Genomic DNA, 22,170 nt, shown 5'->3' with positions numbered 1-22,170 from the left:
ATACAGTACATATATAGACATAACGGAGCTGACAGCTACCTCATGCATCAGAGCAGAGGCTTTGGAACCCTTATAAACAACTCTAGGAACTCTCTCACAGGTCTTAGACTGAGACGGAGGAATCCCAGGGTGACGGGACGCAAGAATGGAATAGTGCTATTAGTGCCCTGTAGAGCACATTCCTAACTTTTAATTGTTGACCACTCCCTCTGACTGACCTCAATCAAAATAGGCTTAACTGCTCATGAGGTTGACATAACTTTAGTGCCTTGTTGGAGTCCTGGCCAGCTAAAATACCCAGTTGTTGCTTCTTGGTAATACTCAGTAGTAGTTAAGAATCCGGATGTTCTTGGAGATCTGGAAATCCCAGTAATTGATAGCCTTCCGCAGTCAATCCTGGCAAGAAAACAGGCTTCTTCCTTGTGCTGCTCAATTGGGAGCTGCAGCATGTTAGGGACAGCCCAAAGTTGAGGAGACTTCACTGTTGGTTTGGGAGCACTTATGGGAGGTTAAGGACAGGAAAGATGAAAAGTCACCCAGGATTAAGTGGATGCGGCAGCAGGTGGGTAACTATCAACCAATCCTTCTTTTAACACGAGTGGTCATAAAGGTAATAATTATAGAATTAATTAACTGAGATTTCCAAACAGATACACGTTAGACAATATCTCAGAGAAATTAAAAAATGAGTGAGAAACTGAAGTTGAAGCACAAATGTGCAAAATGCCAAATAAGCAAATGGTGCGTAGACTTCATAAAAGTGTGCCCTGCAAACATGCACTGTCATAGTGTATGCATGTTCTGTCAGTAAAAACAGGAAATAGAAAAATTGAAAAATGAAAACCAAGCACTAAGTGAAAAATGAAAACTAAGCACTAAGTAAAGAATTGATAGAGATCATGTCCAAGTTCCAATAGTTAGAAATAAGGAACAAAGAAGTTATAGATGATGATTTATAAAATGGGATTAGTATCCAAGAAATACAAAATTAGGTAAAATCAAGGACAGACCCTAGAGAGGAAATAGCCAACAAAAACAGAGAGTTCATGAAACCCACTGGAGGAAGAGTAGATAAGGCCAAAAAGACTAAACAACAGCCTAGAAACATAACTAATACCAAAAACAGAATCTCCCCCCTAGCAGAGAAAGAGGAAGAGGGGATGTTGTTAATTGGAGACTCAATGGTAAAGGACCTAGGGGAGCCCTTTGGCCTCAAAAAGAGGAGAAAGGTCAGGTCCCATCTAGGTGCCAATGCACAGAAGATAGAAGAAGTGGTCGGTAAAACTATAACAGAGAACAAGAAGACCACTATTTTTGTTCAGGCAACTGGCAATGACCTATTACTGAGAAAGGATACTGCTGGCCAAACAGAACCTTTATGTTAAACAGCTTGAAACAAGACCAATAATACTATAGTTATAGGTATTCTCCCAAACTCAGTGTCAGCCACTTCACCCTCAGTTAGGCCATAGGGATAAACGAAAGGCTTAAGTCCATGTGCTAGAAAAAGAAAGTGAAATTTATAGATCTTTTGGATACTTTCTATGGTAAGAGAAAATTATACAGAAGAGACGGAATACACTTTAGTGAAAAAGACAAGAGAGGATATGGAAACCAACTCAATCTCAGCCTGTACAATTACTTAAACACAGTAAACCAAGAACAATATTATACAGATAAAAATAAAACTAAAACGTCTGTAAATTAGGGAAACTAGCTAAGTCATAGAGGAAGAGAACGAAAAATAGAAAATTTTGTCAGAGTGGCACAATTCAATGCTCAGTCAGTTGGAAACAAAATGGAAATCTTCAGGCTAATGATAGCTAGTGGGGAACAAGATGTCATTGGCATTACCGAGACCTGGATTCAAGAAAAAACAAAGGATTTTATCTGAAAATACAAAATCCCAGGTTCTAAGCTTTTCATGAAGGATCACCTTACCGAAAAAGATGGATTGGTAATGCTCTATGTTAAAAATCACTTAAATCCCACAGAAATTATATTAGAAATCGAATTTGAAGTGACAGGCGCTAATATCAATATCATAGGAAAAAACTTGTCCATGCTAGTACTGTGATATACAGGCTACCACATCAAAGACAAGAACAGGACAAAGAGCTGTATAGAGAGCTTGGACAAAAAAATTAACAATAAGCTAGCTCTCCTAATGGGAGACTCCAATGCAGCAGTAAACTGGTACACTATGAATTCTACATCAAACACAGAGGGACATGGGCTACTAGAATTTATCAACAATGAATTCCTCCATCAGTGGGTTGATAAACCAACCACGGGAAACAATATACTAGATATTGTGCTATCAACAGAAGAAAATGTAGTATCCAGTGTTTCAGTAGTCAAAAATATTGGCAAAAGTGACCACAGAATAGTTAGGTTTCAGATAAATATTTCTCATTTAAAAGAAAGGAAAATAATAAAAAAGCTAGACTGCTGACAAAGCAACTGGATAAAACTGAAGGAATACACCAAGAGTTTGGAATATGACAAAACAGGAACTTAGATACACAATAAGACTCCCTTGTAGAAATATAAAGAAAAAAGCTCTAATTGTATACCGCATAGAAAAATTTTACCAAATAGAACTCGACACCCTAAGTGGTTGCAATAAGCAGACAGGAAACATGAATCAATGGGTCGACAACCTTCAATTTATGAAATTCCTGAGCACAAGAAGTTAAGCTATAATGTAGATAAACTAGTTAGAAAGGCCAAGATCAATGAAGAGAAAAGAGAGGCTCTAGCTATTAAAGAAAACCCAAAAGAATTTTTTTTGCATATATAGACAGTAGAAAGCCAATCAAAAACAACATTAGCCCATTAAGAGACTCGTAGGGTAATCTTATAATAAGTGATTTAGAAAAAGCTGACGTGATAAATGCATATTTCATAACTGTATTCACTATGGAAGAATCAACGACTCTCCATGAACCAGCTATCAATTATGAAGGGCCACAACCATTCAATAGAATCACCTTTACAATGGGTGATGTCAAAAGTAAAATGAAAGGTCTCAGTAAGTCTAAGGCACCATGTCCAGATGATATTCATCCAAGAGAGATTATAGGACTAGAGTTATGGGGTCCTTTGACTGGCCAGACAGTACTACAGTATGTCTCAAACATCCTTCCTTTCTTTAGGCATAAACACATTGAGGCAATATAAGTAGTTGAAGAGAGACCTGGGGAAACTTTTACCCGGCTCAACATTTGGGGCCGAAGTATGGGCTTTCTTTCCCCGATTCAGTCTATTATATGAGAAAGATTTCTCTATTTGGAGGCCTCTGCATCGTCTTCAATGCGGGCCTAATTTATGCTTCATTGTAAGGGTGACTCCTAAGTCAGACGAGTTCTGTTATTGAAGTAGGGTAGGAGGTTTCTTGCCCTTCTTTACCCCTCAAGATTTGTGAAGGGGAATACCCTGAGCAGATCATTCTATGCTTATCATTCATGTCCATGGGGACACTGTTTGGGCTTCCCCTGGACTTTTAAGGGAGGATGTCTCAGCCTTGTTTTGTTGTGGAGAAAGTTCTCCTGCATTAAATTATTAGCATGTGATCTGTCATTGGGAAGGGGCATGATAACTTGGAATGAGTTGTAAACTTGTCTGGCACATGAAGAAATTTCTTCACACGCAAAAAAGTTGCTGTGTGTGGTAACGTCATCACATGTGGAGATGGCGGCATCTACAGCTTTGTCTGGCTGAATGATGATCCTGACTGAATGGTGGAAAGCGGTAGTCTCCATTATTATCCTACTTGACTTCTCTACTTTAGTAGATAAGGAAGGAGAAGGTAAATTGAAAGGTAATTTCGGAAAGCTTTCGGGTGTGGATGCAGCTGATGAGGTCTGAATACTGTTAGCATAAGCCTCTAAAGAGTTCTTAAGACTGTAGAGGATACCTAAGCTTAGGCATCCCATAGCTATAAGGTAAATCTAGTTCATGAGAACATGTTGGGGATTGCCATCTTTTATCTTCCAATACGGTTGCTTCATGACTCAGGGGGAAATCTGTCTCAACACACGGGGCCCTCCAACGAGAATGACTTTCTGAACAAGCCTGTTCATTTTTCATAATCATGGTTAATGTGCTGCGACCTGGCTCAAGTCAAGAATCTATAACAAGTGCTAGCCCAAGGTCTCGCTCTGTGTAGTCGACACTATTCTGGACATTATATATGTCCCCTATTGAAGTTAAAGTCTCAGGGAAATCATGCCATGAAAAACTAAAAGGAGGGTCTTGCTGCAGTAAAGTAAAAATTTTGTTGAATTTCGTACGTCAAGAAAAATATCTCTTCTATTGGTAGGAAGTCTTTTCCCTACAGTACTTACATGGTGATTCCCTTGAAGATCTCTTGTCCAGGCAAGAGGGACAAAAAGGATGTGTGTGTATGTCTGCCCGGCTCATAAGGATGCCGCAATAGTCGCTATCCTGTCCTGGGCAAGAATGTAAATACTACAAATTTTATATAATGTGTATTTTTAACTAGTTATACAAAGCTGAGTCATTTAGTGGAGTTACTTCTGGTTTTGTTTTGTATGGCCAGACAATGAAAAAGTAATTAGTAAAATTGCGTCATGCTGCGTTGTTGGGTAGCTGCTGCGCATGACAGGTTACACTTGTATCAAGCACTTACTTACAACACTTCTGGTCAAAGTCTTAAAGGATACATGAGGTGGGACCTTTTTTTAAAAGTCTCAGGTTTATTTAACTAGGAAAGATGTAAATTATATAAAATTGTACAGTAGTTTATTCCTACACGGATACAAACTTTTGAGTCATTTAATGGGCAGTCTTATTTAGGTTGGAAAAAGTCTCTGTGAGGTAGGAGGTCTGCCCTTTATTCCCGAGATACAATTACTGTAGTAATAGCAAGAGATCAAATTGAATTATTTGTGAACAGTGCAGTCAGCTGGTAAGAAGCAGGGCCTTCTGTTCTATTCCAAAGAGCTTTACAAGGGTGAAGTGATATGAACATCAAGTGGCTTGTAATATTAATACTGTATATGCAATATGTCATCAATATATCAGCCAAACAAACACAAAGGCATTCTTACCTGCATCAGGGAGGCTTTAAGTGAGGGCTTCAAGTTTGATCCAAATGCCATTCGCCTTTATAGTTATAAACACCCTTATAATGCAGAGAATAACTTATGCCTGGGATAGGAGCAGTTAATTGTCCCATGAGAGCTTGTATTTAGACTATTTATTGTGCAGCAACAATGGGTCCTATAGAAAAGGTTTCTAAGGACCTGTGTGTGCAGTCTTTAAGGTAGTGGTTTGTAAAAGTGGTTTATCTCTTCCAGATTCCTACTTTTAGGACTTGGACTACCAAGTCATTTTTTGTAGAATGCTAGGGTTGCAGCAAGCCTACGTATATCATGTGCTAAGGGGGAGCCCTTGGATATGCTTACTCTGAGGACTTACAGGCTCTCATGATGATTTCTCTCAACAAAAAAGAAATAGTGTTTCTGAAAACTTCCTTTTTGGAATAGCCAGTGCTCACAAACTAATTGGAGATTCTGGGCCTAAGATACTGCATCCTCTTTAGATATATTCTGTATATGTACTGCTCTTACAGGACATAGTAACATGTCATCTTGGTCATCAGTTACCTCCTTGAGAGACTATATTGTTAAAGAAACAAATCTCATATCACTATCAACTGGATTTTGGGTTTTTGCCTCAAATTCAGGAACAAAAGACAAAGGTACTGTAGTTATTTCCACCCCCTGTAATGTGACACAAGGTGAGATCTTGCACTTCACTTATTCTCTTTGCTGAAGCTAAGGCAAGATGGAAGACTGTCTTCAAGGTAAGATCTCGGTCTAAGGCTTTATGCATAGGTTCATACGGGGCTTTCTTCAAGGCCTGTAGGCCCTTAGTCACATCCTGGGAGTGGGGTTTTAGTTCTTGAGGAGGGCAAGACTGCTTGAAACTCTTTATCAAGGCTGAGAAAACACAAAAATCTGAGCGTTCTAGTTCTTCCAGTTTGAATACTTGGCTCAAGGCTGAGCTGTAGCCTTTCACCGCAGTTATTGCAAGGGCTTTCTTGTTCCTTAGAATCACTAAAAAGCTTGCAATCAGGGAGATAGTGGCCTTGAGTGAAGCAACATTCTCCCTACGACACCAATCACAAGATTTTCCACTTTGTGTGGTAAACTGCTGCTTCAGATTTTTGGAAGTATCTTGAAAGCTGCTTCGCAGTTGGTCTTGAAAATCCTATGTTTTGGAGGAGACACTGGTTATTCTCCAACTGTGAAGGGATAGGCAATATACTGTGTCGTTGAATTTTCTTATGTAAGGTTGGTGTAGCAGGTTTAGCCATTCTGGAAGTTTGCTTTATATATCTGTGAGAAGTTCCAGCAGTTGTGAATACCACTCTGCTGTTGACCACCTTGGGGCCACTATCATTATTCTGATTCCCTTGGATATTTTGATTCTGTTCTGTGTCTGAAGAATCAGACAAAGCGGTCGGAAGGGCTAAGAAGTCCTGTGGGTGTTGAAATGCGACTTCCATCACTGCAGCTTTGTCTGGGACTGGAGAGCAATACACCTGGAGTTTGTGATTCAGGGGGGTGGCGAACATGTCGAGATGGGCAACCCCTCAAAGTCACAAGTCTCTTTGCCACTAGAGGAAGCAAAGACCATTCTGCAGCAACTGTCATCTCTTGATGGCTCAGATGGTCTGCTATGACGTTTCTCTTCCCGGGGATAAACCTTGCCCAGAGAGAGATCGCCGGGGACTGTGTCTACTAGAGAATCTCTACTACTGTGGAGTGGTTGCACATCAATACCCCGGAGTGACCTGTCAGATTCTTTGCTAAGTAAAGTAACGCTATGTACACGGCTTTCATTTCCAGGAAATATATATGGAAGCTCTTGTCTTCTACTGATCATAGGCACGAGATCTGTTCTTTTCCCAGATGAGCACCCCATCCCTGGCAATGCACCTGTGAACAGCATGAACTGTAGGGCAGGATCCTGAGGTGGTGTTTCGCTAACAGATTCTCATAGTTTAGCGACCACAGGAGGTCCGATATCACCTCTTGAGGTACTCACAGCTTGGTTGCAGGATGGTCTGAAGCTTGTGACCACTGAGTCTTCAGAGCTCACCACATTGAGTGCAGCTGCAATATCACCAGGGGGACATGTTTCCCCAATGAGGAGAGGTGATCTAACAACTTCTGCCATGTCCAGACAGGCAGATTTCCTTTCTGGAAAGTTGTTGCCAAAGTCCTGAATCTTGCCACTCTGTCTGCAGCAGGGAAGGCTTTGGCTAGCACCAAGTCTATGTCCATGCCCAGATACCTGATGGACTGGTTGTGGACGAGGCTGGACTTCTGGATGTTCAGCTTGATCTCCAACTCTTTACACAGATCCAGTAGTTTGTCTGTGTTTCATCAGGAGAGCTCGAGATTCCGCAAGAGAAGCCAGTCGTCTTAAGTATCTCATGAGCCTGATGACTATGGCATGAGTCCAGTCTGAGACAAGGAAAAAGACTTTGGTGAAAACGTGGGGGCTGTAGACAGGCCAAAGCATAGCACCATGAACTGGAAAAGCTTGCCTTGAAAGGAAAACCTTAGGTACTTCCTCGAGGCAGGATGGATGGGGACCAGAAAGTAAGCATCTTTCAGGTCTATGGTGAGAAGGTAGTCGTTCTTCCTGATGGCCTTGAGAATTAAGGATGGAGTCTCCATCTTGAACCTTATCTGCAAAATGGAGATTCAAGAGGGAGAGGTCTATGACGGGTCTTCAACCTTCCGTTAGGTTCTCTCCAGGAATAGATTGCTGAGGAAGCCCCGAGAGTTGTTGAAGACTTCATCTACTGCTTCTTTGCTTAGCAACTGGGTGACTTCATCTGCTAGTAGTAGGTCTTTTAATGATTATTTCATATAATATTGTTGTATCAAATTCTTGTTCAGAGGAGGTGGACAGTCTATGAAGGGGATCCGATACTCTGAACAGAGGACTTCTACCTCCAAGGGTCATCCCCTAGGTCCTGCCACCTTTGCTAAGTACGTTGTGAGCATCCTCCCACTGGTAGTAAGCTGGGGGACAAGCCCTCCTAAGTGTGAACTTCTGCTGCCACGTCTTCTTCGGTGCCACTGTTCTGCTGATTATGGGGCTGTGTCCCAATCTCTCTAACTTCTCAATAGCATTAGTCATGTCCGAAGACAAAAATAGAGAAAGAGTTCATAAGGTCAGAGTTCCTAAGAACTGTAGAGTCTCTAGGGGACAGCTGCCTAGAGCATTTCGCTAAGACAGCGTCGCGAAACTTCAGAATACAATTTTCCCTTGGGAAAATTTTCTGGTGGTGGAGGAACTCTATGCCTTTAGCGCTAGATCTTGAGAATTCCTTGAACTGCTCCCATTCGGTCTCATCCTTGACGTTCCTCGAAATAGCAAAACGAGAGTGCCCAGACCAGTGATCTATCCACGAACAGGTCTGAATGGCTGCCATGGCAGCTACCTCCATGTTTGCCAGTTTAGGACCTGAAATCATAGCTGGAAAATTTGGCTGCCTTTCCGCCGGAATTGAAGGTACCAAGTTGACCACATCTGGATCATTGGATAGAGGGATCTAAAAAGTACCAGAGTTAACATAAGAACGTCTGTTGTGGCAGAGGTAAAGGTGGAAGTACTTGCTTTTGACGAGTTTTCAGCAGTAGACTGAGTTCAAAAACTCAAGTGTGTCCTTCATCTGGTTAGAAAGGCCACATCAAATATAAGTCTGGGGGTCTTAGACTGTGGGAAGGTATTATTGATATTGCACTGTTTATTAGCGGTCTTCGCTAAGGGAGGCTCGTCCAAACCTCTTAAGTGACGGATTAGGCTCATGATATTAATAGAATGGGAAGCTTCCAGGCTCAATACTGGGGTGATGAAATTCCAGTGAGAAATTTCTGTCTTAACAGAGCTCTTTACACTTTCTCCGATGTCCTTTCCTTCCCTTGAGTAATAACAGAAAGAGAAGGTGGATAAGGAGTGGAAGGAGTTAAGGTCTCTCGGAACTCGTTTTATGAGACGATAGAGCGTTCTCATTACTCTGTCCTTTTGAACGCCTACTGCAAGGATCATGTCTACATCATCTGCCTATTCGTTTTTCTACATCCAGTGGAAGAGTGATCTTTGGAAAGGGGGAAATTTTCCGTGCCCTTTGTCCGCTTCCTGTACCTGGAAAGAGTTTCCTGAAAAAAAGTAGCGTTCTAAAGAATGCTTATCCTGTTAGTCATGATCCTCAGACCAAGTGTAAGAACAGGGTCTGTCCGGACGATTAATCGGTTCCTCTTATCATAAGACGCAGAGTTCTTATTTTTGTAGGGTTAGGTTCTATCACATTGGTTCCTGGCCGAGAATTTATAAAACTTCAGTGGAACTCTGGATTTATGAGGAGATGGTTTATTGCATCCTCTAACATCAGATGGATGTATAGTTATATTCTTAGCAGCCTGACACGGAGGAATACACTCATGCGTCAAGATGTCGGCATGTTCAGTGACGTCACGACGCATAGGGGTGACCACTTGCTTGGACCTGTCGGCCTGCCTAGGCTGTTGGGGTAACCTCACACACAGAGAAGGCAGCGAGTACAGTGACGTCGTCATGTCAGGATACGTTGGCACGTTCAGATTTATGAATCTGGATGTTCAGCTTGACGGTATTCTTGGACTAACTTCTTGGCGTGGGAGGAATAGTTACACTCGACTTCCCAGCATCAGTATGCTTGGAAGGAGAAGCCTGGTTGGAGCATGAAGGTATTGCCAACTTTGGGGTGGGGAAACAGCCGAAGTGGTCTGACTCTAAGGTCCTTTCAGAATGAGAAGCTTTCAGACCTAATGGGAGACACTTGTAAAGGTAACATCTTACCAACATAGTCTAAAAGATATAAATCCCTACTCAGCACACTCGGGGGGGGGGGGGGGGGATGAGGAGGATCTAGACATAACAGCATATTCTGGGATAGAAGCATCCTACGGATCTGGCTCAGGGAGCATAGCTGCTGTAGCCAGGGGATCTGCGATAGGATCAAGTTTAATTTCATAATGCACATTACTAACACTAGGAGATAAAGTGGTAATGAAATTAGGGCCATTGTCCTCCATTACAGAAACCTCAGAGGGCTCTTTACATGCAGAACTTGGTAGGGAGATAATGTTCAACGCTGAATTCACTTTTTGTTTCTTCTCACGGCTTACCAATTGAGGAGGAGAGTGGTCTCTCTTGGCTTGCTTGTTGCGACGAGAACAATATCTACCCCACTGGGAAGATGACCACTCCCTACAATACAATACTCGCATGGAGATTCCACCTTGCATCGTTTTCCCCGACACAACGGACATACCGGGTGAGGATCCTCTTCTACCTGGCTCATAAAGGTTTCACGAGCGAGCATTATGGCCCCAGGCAGGAACGCAGTGAATTTGACATAGTCGAAAAGTACACACTCTAACTAACAAATAATGAATGTGCAAGTGACAAGCAATACCAAAGACTCTAGCACAAGCAAAATAAGGGCAAAGAGCAGGCGATGCATTGTTTGATCGTAGGAGTAAAGGAAGGGACGTCCAACTGCTTCCATGGTCATAAGTGTTGTGAGTAAGTGCTTGATACAAATGTAACCCGTCATGCGCAGCAGCTACCCAGCAACGCAGCATGACGTAATTTCTTTTTAATTGTCTAGCCATAAAAAACCAAACCAGAATTAACCCCATTATAAGACTCCGAAGTTTGTATCCGTGTAGGAATAAACCGAGATTTCCTAAACATAAGCTCTCACTCATAACTCACAGGTAATAAATAGTAACTCGATTATGAATGAAGAAAAAACACTTAAGTCAAGAGCACTAAATGCTAAAGGGGTAGGGGAGATGAATGTAAAAGGCTTGATCGTAGAGAGGAAGTGAGAGCATAACCTCTTCACTTTGCGACCAGCAGTGTTGTGAGGAGATGTTGTGAGCAAGATTTCTCTCGCTCCATGTGCATGCGCTATGGTTACCCGCCAATGAAGTATGGTGTAATCAAATCAAATTTTTGATTGGACAGTCATAGAAAACATTATTAGCAGTAACCAATATAAAGGACTCAGAAGTTTGTATGTGTAGGAATAAAGTGATTGTAATGAAAACAATTCACTTCATCGCTAAAACTTCCCTTTCTTATATTTATGTAAAAACAATCTGTCCCTTATGCAACCCTTTCCTGACTTTTTCTTCAAGAGTTTGAGGAAAATATATTTTTCCCATTGCTATACAAACCCGTTATTTATAGGGATATTACTTTTGGCATAGCTGAAAGATGACCCATAAGACTTTTAGCGAGAGATTACCACCCCAACTGCTAGTTAGCGGGAGGGGTGGTGGGTAGCCGGCTACCCTGCTCACTCACACATCTGGTATGAGCACCCACTTTGCTCTTGGGTTGGGTAGTGTGTGGATGTTGCCGCTCTATCCCTCCATTGTCTTGATTTGTCATTTGACTTTAAAATAATTCTTTAATTCTTTTTCTCTGCAGATTGTTTGTGTCCTCTTCCTTACTGGCCTCATGCGCACTTGTTCTGGACCTGAGGGTCGCTTTTGCGGTACTTTTATGTACTTTGCGGAGACGAACCCGCACCACCTGTGTCGTTGTAGTGGTTTGCGGACTGTGGCCAGAGGTAGCACCCAAACTGCCTAGTGTCCGAATGCCGACCACACCCCAACATTCACTACACAAAAAATATACAACGGTGGAATACCCAAAAATCTGGGTAAAAGGCAAACAATCAAGGATGAACTGAGCACTGGGCACCACCCCTTAATTTTATACTGGGCAAGGGGACCCAGCAAGAGCCTTACTTCCTCCTTATCTTCCCTTGCCTTGAGCTTGCTGAATAAACGTGTAGCATAACCGCTGATTTATTTCTGGGAAAATGAGCAGTATACATGAATAACTCTATCTTCTTTAGGTAAGATAGCTTCAAGCTTAAGTAAAGTGTCAGAACATTAGGTGAAAGGGAAAAATTTTTGATACTGACAACAGGACACAGTGTGGGAGAAAAAAATTATGATAAATGATTTATTAGAAAGAGATTTAATAAAAGAAGACTGTTAGGATTACATTAATATTGTTTTGTCAAATTGAAATAAGCAATTAATGGAAAAAGTAGTACCCCGTTACACTCCAGCCTCACAATAACAAGATAAAAAAAAAATTGAATAACAAGAAAAAAAAAAAGAACTATATACATGCTGGACACACTTATGGGTACCAGATGCAATTATAAACAAAGGTACACCCTAGCCAGGTACTGTATCTGTTTAGGATACATTCAAATACAATTAGTTTGCCTCACGATCAAAGGGATTATAAAACAAGGTTGCAATTCATGCGGCAAAACTAGAAGATCCCGGCAAACTTGCTTTTAAGTCTTCTCCAAGCTGACTAGCAACATAATCAGGTGCAGGATCATGCAATGTTGTTCCAGATTTATGATAGCAAAAACTTCAAGCTTAAAAGAGAACCCTGCAACACTGTGGTTCAGTATCTGAATGAACAGTCAACCGGGTTTGGGCCTTGACAACACATAAAAGTTTGGCTGCCACTGAAAAATTTTCTATGCCACTTTATGTTCACTTGTTTCTGGGTTCCAATTCAAATTTGCCCCGCTGTCAGTAGCTGTTAGAAGAAATGATAACAGATTAAGGCACTTCTTTGGGGGAACACTTGAGGGCTATAAAAAATATGTAAAAAATAAAATATTTTTTCATACACACAAACCATCAATTATTCTGTCGTCCTGTAGAGGCCGGCGGTGTGATTGGGACAACACTTGTCCTGAGTGCCAGGAGTGACCTGCCTCCCAGTGGGGGAGGTTTGGGCATGGGCGCAAAAAGAAGTCTAAGAGATATTCTTTGCCTTCGGGATCTTCCTCAGAGTTAAGGAAATCTTGGACTTCTTCTTTGACCCCCCAATCTCTTCCCGAAGCTCCTGTTCGATCGGTCTCCCCTGGGGAACACCCAAGTAGTAGCATGGATTGCTGTCCTCCAGATCAACCTCGGGGATTGAGGGACAGTACTGTTTCCCGTGAAGAAACAGTTCTGCCCCTCCCCCAGGGAGCGCCTGCTCTTTCTCTGACTTGTTTTAGGTATGGCCGTTGCTGGGTTTAGCTGGTCCCCCGTCAAAGGAGGCATTGCTTGAGCTCCTCCAACTGCTTGCCGAAAGGAAGAGATCTCGTGCTTCCTCAGAGATGGATCCTTTGCCATTGAGAGCAGTCCTTGATGATCCCTGATTTGCTGCCCCTCTTTCTGCTGTGTCGTCTCCTGCTGACGCTAAAGACGGTGCTGCCCCTGACTCTGAAGATGGTGCTTCCCCCCCCCCCCCCTTGCTGCGCCGACACTCTCGTCAGGGGTAGAGCAAAGTCTGAGGGGTCTCTCTTCTTCTGGGGTCACCTCTCTCGTTCGAGAGTGACAGCCCCCAGAGAGTCCTCAAAACAACAGGGATATTCAAACGACAACCAGTCCACTGTTGGTCTTCATAACTGCCCTGCACAGAGCCACAAGAAGGACTTTTAACTTGATTGTGCAGACTCCGTACTGAGGAGAATTTAACCATGTACAAGAAATGTAGAGCGCAGTTCCACCTTGCCATGAAAGAAGCTAGGCGCCAGTCTTGGGTGTCTTTTGTTTCCTCCATAAACAGTAGACTACCAATATCATATGTGTGGAGGAAAGTGAAATAAATACCAGGCAAATTCACCCCAAACCCACCACCAGTCTTAAGGGTGAATAGTCAGTATGCGTCTGAAGCAACCAAAGTTAGCAATGCCCTGGCTGTTAATTTCTCAAATGTATCATGTGAGTGTGAAGCAGCGCCTAGTCACTAGTATAGGAGCATTGAAAAAAAAGAAAATTTTAAATTTTACAACAAAAAGGGAAGAGTCATACAATTCTCCTTTTACTGAAAGAGAATTTGATTCTGCACTTGCAACGTGTAACAATACAGCCCCTGGACCCAATGGAATTCCATATGTAATGATTAAACATGTACGTGTTAATACCAAGTTATTTATTTTAAGCATTATTAACAGAATATGGCATGATCATAATTATCCAAGTGTTTGGGAACTAACCATTATTTTAGCCTTTTCAAAACCCGCTAAGGATAAGTTTTTAGTAACAAACTATCGACAAATTGCAGTGACATGTTTATGTAAGATCATGAAGATGGTCAATGCAAGATTGATGTGGTAACAGGAAAAGAAGGATATTTTATCACCCATCCAGTGTGGATTTAGGAAAATGCACTCAACGACTGATGTGATGATATGACTTGAGTACTGTATTTGTGAAGCATTCTCTTCTAAGCAACACCATGTAAAGTCTTTTTTGACCTTGAAAAGGCATATTACACTGCTTGGAGATATGGTATACTTAAAACCATTCATGATTTGTCATTACGAGGAAAGCTACCATTGTTCATTCAGTCATTTATTTTGCATAGATTTTTTCAAGTGAGAGTGGGGGAAATCCTATCTGAGAGGAAATGTCAGGAAGGAGTTCCCCAGGGTAGTGTGCTAAGTGTAACCTTATTTGCACTAGCCATTAATGGGATATCCTCAGTGATTCCTTAAGATATTCTCTAAACACTATTTGTTGTTGATCTCTCCATATCATTTTGCTGGAGCTAGAATGGCATTGGTTGAGAGAAAACTACAAATAATGATTGTTAAAATTATTAAGTGGGTTGATATGAATGGGTTTAAGTTTTCGACAAGCAAAACTACTGTTGTTCATTTTTGTCGTATTTGAGGATTGCATCCAGACCCAGATATATACATCAAAGGTCAACGGATCTCATGTAAGTGAAGCAAGATTTCTGTGGTTGATATTTGATTGTAGACTTACATGGGTTCCTCACTTGAAAGCCCTAAAAGTAAAATGTCTTGAGGCTCTGAATCTTTTAAAAGTTTTATCCCATACATCATGGGGCAGACCGCAAAACTCTTTTAAAGTTATACAAGTCCTTAATTTTTTCAGAAATTCGTTATGGATATGAAATATACTCCTCAGCTACCCCAAGCTGACTAGAAGATTTTAGATTCTATACACCATGCTGGTATCATATTGTCCACAGGAGCCTTTAAAACTTTGCCTATCCCAAGCATCCTTGTTGACACTGGAGAATTACTTTTAGACCTTCACCGGAAGTCTTTTATCTTTTGGTATTGGTTTAGGTTGCAAAGACTACTTAATTCTTCAGCCTGTCAGACTGCAATCCTTGTATGGCATCGTAGATATTTTGAGTTGCGCCCAAAATCTGCTCAACCTTATGGTTTCCGGGTAAAAACATTATTAGACAGTCTAGATATAAGTAGAAATGAAGTGCTCTCATGTTGGATATCATTAACCCCTCCATGGAAATTACCGGAGGTATTTTTTTGTAAATATTTTATTGGTATAAAAAAGAGCATGACTGTCTTAGAAGCCAGGTCGCTCTAAATGGAACATGTTGAACATAGAGATTTGACTTTTATATATACTGATGACTCCAAATCCAATTCTGGCATTGGATTTGGAGTATATACATATATACATACATACATATACCAAGGCACTTCCCCCAATTTTGGGGGGTAGCCGACATCAGCAAAAGAAATAAAACAAAAAAGGGGACCTCTACTCTCTACGTTCCTCCAGCCTAAACAGGGGCTCAACCGAGTTCAGCTGGTACTGCTAGGGTGCCACAGCCCACCCTCCCACATTATCCACCACAGATGAAGCTTCATAATGCTGAATCCCCTACTGCTGCTACCTCCGCGGTCATCTAAGGCATCGGAGGCAGCAGCAGGGCCTACCGGAACTGCGTCACAATCGCTCGCCATTCATTCCTATTTCTAGCACGCTCTCTTGCCTCTCTCACATCTATCCTCCTATCACCCGAGCTTTCTTCACTCCATCCATCCACCCAAACCTTGGCCTTCCTCTTGTACTTCTCCCATCAACTCTTGCATTCATCACCTTCTTTAGCAGACAGCCATTTTCCATTCTCTCAACATGGCCAAACCACCTCAACACATTCATATCCACTCTAGCTGCCAACTTATTTCTTACACCCGTTCTCACTCTCACCACTTCGTTCCTAACCCTATCTACTCGAGATACACCAGCCAGACTCCTTAGACACTTCATCTCAAACACATTCAATTTCTGTCTCTCCATCACTTTCATTCCCCACAACTCCGATCCATACATCACATTTGGTACAATCACTTTCTCATATAGAACTCCTTTTACATTCATGCCCAACCCTCTATTTTTTTACTACTCCCTTAACTGCCCCCAACACTTTGCAACCTTCATTCACTCTCTGACGTACATCTGCTTCCACTTCACCATTTGCTGCAACAACAGACCCCAAGTACTTAAACTGATCCACTTCCTCAAGTAACTCTCCATTCAACATGACATTCAACCTTGCACAACCTTCCCTTCTCGTACATCTCATAACCTTACTCTTACCCACATTAACTCTCAACTTCCTTCTCTCACACACTTCCAAATTCTGTCACTAATCAGCCATGCTTCTCTTCTGTGTCTGTAACCAGTACAGTATCATCCGCAAACAACAACTGATTTACCTCCCATTCATGGTCATTCTCGTCTACCAGTTTTAATCCTCGTCCAAGCACTCGAGCATTCACCTCTCTCACCACTCCATCAACATACAAGTTAAACAACCACGGTGACATCACACATCCCTGTCTCAGCCCCACTCTCACCGGAAACCAATCACTCACTTCATTTCCTATCCTAACACATGCTTTACTACCATTGTAGAAACTTTTCACTGCTTGCAACAACTTTCCACCAACTCCATATAACCTCATCACATTCCACATTGCTTTCCTATCAACTCTATCATACGCTTTCTCCAGATCCATAAACGCAACATACACCTCCTTACCTTTTGCTAAATATTTCTCACATATCTGCCTTACTGTAAAAATCTGATTCATACAACCCCTACCTCTTCTAAAACCACCTTGTATTTCTAAGATTGCATTCTCTGTTTTATCCTTGATCCTATTAATCATTACTCTGCCATACACTTTTCCAACTACGCTTAACAAACTAATACCTCTTGAATTACAACACTCATGCACATAGAAGTGCTTTTAATTGTAGAGGTACACTTCCTTTAGTATCCTCTATATTTAATGCCGAACTATATGGTATACTAACCGCTATTGAGAAAATAGCTTTGAAAGATGAGGGCAATTTTACAGTGTGCCTGGAAACGAAAAGGCAGATTTATTGGCAAAGAATGCTACAGCTGAGTTGCTACCAAAAGGTATCCCATTCTTTGTAATAATTTTTTTCACTTAACATCAAGAAGTTGGTTTATAATAATTGATAACAACATTGGGATAGTTTGGTTCAAAATAAGATGAGAGAAATAACATAATGCCCTGAAAGTGGGAGACTACTCTTTGTTCTCTCTGCATTGTTCACACTCGGTTGACACATGAGTTTCTGCTAAAGGGCCAACACCAACCGTATTACGATGATTGTTTAATACCTTTAACAGTGAGGCATTTGTTGACCGAATGCCCTAATTACAGCAACTTAAGAAATAGATATCTGTTTGAGGCTTGAGGTGAGGATGGCAGGTTTATCCTTGCCAAGATTGGACATGATGTGTCCTACTATGCGAACAGCATTTTTTTTTTCATTTCAGAAGCGGGCCTTCTGAAAACTATTTAACTTTTTAAATGACACCTTAACTTTTATGGTTTTAATTGAATATTTGTTCATTTTTTACAAATAATAAATTATATCGGCGCCAATGACCTTAGATGTCAGGATGCCAGAAAACTTTCAATCAATCAATCAAGGGGGTTGAAGAGTAGCCGGAATAAGGCAATATCACAGGCTACTGGCTCCTCTGGCTCCCTCCAAGCAGGCTCCTCTTCGAAACTCCTCTTGCTGTTTGTGCAGCAGAGGTGGTGTTACAAGGTTATCAACGAACTTCTTTCAGCCCTGCCTCTAGATCACTCCATAGAGGCATTAACCAGAGGAGCCCTGCGAAAGAATGTCTTGACTCTCCGTCGCCTTCTCGGCATCGGAGATCAGCAACCAAGAGAAGGTCGCGAAGTATGCCATGCAGGTTACTTGGCTGGATCTTCAACCAAGAGAAGGTCGCGAAGTATTCCATGCAGGTTACTTCGTAGCTGGATCTATGGTAATGGTCTGTGGGCTACCTGATCGGACTGAGGACTGGTCACGGGGGTCCACTAGGAGGTATATGTAGACCTTTCTATTGTCTGGTACCTGGATAATTGAGTTCCTCTCCCACCAGGTGGTGAACCTGTGGGCGAACACCATCCTTAAGCATCGGGACTCTATAATAGAAAGGTTCCATCAACAGGTCCCACAAGTTGAGGTATCCAGGCTGAGAAACTCCACTTTCGAGGGGAGTTCTCAGTTTGAGCCAGAAGATGTTGAGCAGGGGCCGGAAAGATAGATGAAGTCTAACCAAGACTCCCTCCTTCATAGGGCACTTACATCAAGGCCCTACCAAGCTCTGCCACAGAAGAAGAAACCTCCGTCTAAACCACTGACAAGTAGGGCTATGGCTACCACTTCGACGTAGCAGAAGGTGTATAGGAAACCCTTTACAACAAGGAACGTAAAGGGTCAAAGTCTTCCCGTGGAGGTATAGGGAATAGGGGTACCAGCTGAGGCTGCCCCTGCTAGGATAGTCAATCCTCCCACCTGCCCGCCTTGGGCTGGATGTCTACAAAGTCACTGGCAGAGGTGGCTGCAGCTCAGGACTGAACCCTGAACGGTCGTAGTGATTCGTTCAGGGTACAGGATCCTGTCCTGTTCATTCAATCTCTCCCTCCACTGACTCAGGATCCAGTTCCTTCAAGCTCTTGCGCGAAGGGATCCACGAACGAGCAGGACCGAAGTCCTGACCTTGTTGTAGAAGGGTGCTCTGCAAGAGGTCCTCGACTGGTCCCCAGGCTTCATCAGTCGACTCTTTCTTGTGAAAAAGGTGTCTGGAGGGTGGAGACCAGTCATCAATCTCTAGACCTTACACAAGTTTGTTAAGCAAACTTTGTTCAAGATGAGACCGCAGACATGGTCAGACAAGCAATAAGACCACAGGACTTCATGTGTACACTGGATCTCTTGGATGCATACTTCCAGATCTCAATCCATCTGTCTTCAAGGAAGTATCTAAGGATCATATTCGACAACAAACAATACCAGTTCAAGGTGTTCTGCTTGGTCTTTTCACAACACCTCAGGTCTTAACAAGTGTTAGCCCAAGTGTCATTTAGGGCTCACAGAATCGTCATCTGTCTCATCAGATATCTGGATGACTAGTTGATTTTAGCAGACTAGGTGGCTACTCTTCTTCAGCACCGAGACAGACTTATAGTGCTTTGCCAAGATCTGGGAATCATGGTAAACCTCGAGAAGTCATCCCTGCTTCCCTCTCAAAGACTGTTATACATACTTAGGCAAGATCATAAACACCATTCAACACAAAGCCTTCCCATCAGACGAAAGAATACTGAGGCTGAGGAAGGTAGCAGGCCCCTTCCTCAGGCAAGAAGAACTCCCAGGCCAGCGCTGATTGTCTCATAGATCACCTATCATCCCTGACCTGTCTGGTTCCTATGGCCATCTCAGGATACGATCTCTCCAGTGTCGGCTCAAGTCCTAATGGAATCAGGCAAGTGATTCCCTGTACATCCTAATCCAGATAGGGTCAGCGGAACAGAGGGATTTTAGGTGGTGGGTGATTGACGAGAACCTCTGTAAGGGGTCGACCTACTTGTTCCCCCCCTCAGAATTTATGCTCTATTCAGACACATCATATGAAGGGGAGGGGCCCACATGCTGCACCATATCACCTCCGGCCTTTGGTCCGAATCAGAAAGGTATCAGTGTAGAAATCTCTTAGAGATGAGGGCAGCCTTTCTAGTCCTCCAGCAGTTCCAGGCGGGTCATTTCCTTGGTGTTGATGAGGGACTACACCACACTAGTGGCTCACATAAACAATTAAGGCGGTACCTATTCGCAGCCCCTGTGCAATCTAGCAGTAGAAATACTCAGATGGACAGAAGACATCTCAGTTTCCCTGTTTCCCTGCTTCGTTCCAGGAAAGAGGAATGTGGTTGCAGACAATCTGACCAGAGCTACTCAGGTAGTGGGCTCCAAGTGGTCTTTGAAACATTTAATAGTCAACAAAGCCCTGACTTTGTGGGGTTCCCCGACTGTTGACCTGTTTGCAATGGTCCTGAACTTGAGTCTTCCATTCTACTGTTCCCAACTCCTGGATTCCCAGGCTCTCTGGCAAGAGGCATCCCAACAACAGTGAGACAACATCGATGTGTAGGAATTTCCCTCGTTTTTTCTGATGAGAAGAATCCTCAAAAAGACCAGGACAAGCGAAAACCTATCGATGAAGTTAATAGCTCCGTTATGGCTTCACGCATATTGGCTCCCAGACTTTCTACAGCTTCTGACAGAACTCTCAAGAGAACTCCCTCCATGACGCAATCTACTCAAACAGCCACATGCGAACATTTTCCAAAAGACCTCGGCTTCTCTTCGGCTTCACTCCTGGAGACTATCCAGCACCTCCTCACTCAGAGAGGATTTGCGAGAAGGATGACTGGACACCTCAGACGATCTTCGTCCTCAGTCTACCAGTCTAAGTGAACTGTCTTCTGTGGTTGGTGTTGTTTAAGGGGTATATCTTCCCTCGATGCCACTATTTCAACAATGGCGGAGTTTCTTGTATACCTTTGGAAAAAAATACTCCTCTTGTTATTGGCAATGAAAAGCTACCATCCAGCCTTAAGTCTGGCATTTAAACTAAAGGGAATAGATATCTCCTTCTCATTGGAACTTTCTCTCCTCATGAAGTTATGAGATTACTGTACCTGTCCCCAGTCAGAAGTTAGACCTTCGCCTTGGAATGTGGTTTGAGTTCTTCAGTCTTCGAAGGGTGGCCCCTATAAACCATTACGCCAGACAACAGATCGCCACCTTACTCTGAAGACAGTGTTCCTACTTGCTCTGTCTTCGGTCAAAAGCGTTAAAGAACTGCATGGTCTTTCCTATGAGATCGCCCATTCAATGGGATTGGGAGAGGTAATTCTCAACTTTGTCCTGGAGTTTACAGTATTGCTAAGACTCCAAATCCAGGAGTAGCAGATCCTAGGTTTGGGCCCTTCTGGATTGGGACTGTTCATTCCGTAACCAAAGACCCAGACCAACTGTTACTATGTCCAGTGATGATTCTGAGGGGTTATCTCAAGAGAACAGCTGCAGCTCGCGCCCATTTGTCGTCGCTCTTTGTCAGCACAGAGAAGGTCAAGAGGAGGGTCATGAAAAACACCATCTCGGCTTGGATTTGCAAGGTCATCGACCTGGCAATTAATCCTAACCCTCCTCCACCATGATGACCCTGAGGTCATGACGTCAGGGGCATTGCAGTATCCTTGGCGTTCAAAAAGAACTACTCTGTGACGCAGCTACTGCAAGTGGGCGTGTGAAAGCGTCAGACAACCTTAACTGCCCACTACCTGCAAGACGTGACCCACAGGAACATGGAAACGTTTTCCATTGGTCCTGTGGTGGCTGCCAAACAAGTGATTTAAACATCCCAAGCTCCTTGATGGACAACTAGCAAAGAGTGGAGGGCTAAGGTTACCTTGGATTAGTCTTGGGTGAATGAGTAAGAATGACTGTCTTTCTTTCTTCCTTCACCTTCCCACTTTTGGGGAGTCAGCACCAGGGTCCTCAGCACAGCTGGCCTCACCTTTCTGCTGGTAAGAACCATTTCCCATGTTTAACCTAGTTTAGAAATGATACTTGTTGCATCCCTAATACCTCTAACGATGTGGGATTGGGTAATATCTATGGTACTCTCAAAGATTCCTATGACTTAGGGGGGCTTAGCTTACTACCACTCCCACTCACAGACTTGTGAGTTAGATCACTTTACTTTTGACTCAGATGGAGACTGGTTGTTACCGCTCTTCCTCCTCGTCTATTTTGGACTGCCATTAATTTTTGTCTTTTACCTTACTTTTTTCTTATATTGTATTTTTGGGCTCAAGCCATGTCCTCCTGATGGAAGGTCCCTCCG

At 42.7% G+C, this 22,170-nt stretch overlaps 1 protein-coding gene across 2 annotated transcripts in view; it reads left to right on the top strand.

The window, feature by feature from the left end:
• Positions 1-22,170, top strand: part of Mau2 (Mau2 sister chromatid cohesion factor) — a 700,592-nt gene that overhangs the window by 268,526 nt on the left and 409,896 nt on the right. The gene's annotated exons all lie outside the window — the stretch shown is intronic.

This window comes from Palaemon carinicauda, chromosome 45 (genome assembly GCF_036898095.1).
Source record: "Palaemon carinicauda isolate YSFRI2023 chromosome 45, ASM3689809v2, whole genome shotgun sequence".
NCBI lineage: Eukaryota > Metazoa > Arthropoda > Malacostraca > Decapoda > Palaemonidae > Palaemon > Palaemon carinicauda.
The sequence above is the reverse complement of the archived record's forward strand: the minus strand, read 5'-3'. Positions and strand labels throughout refer to the sequence as shown.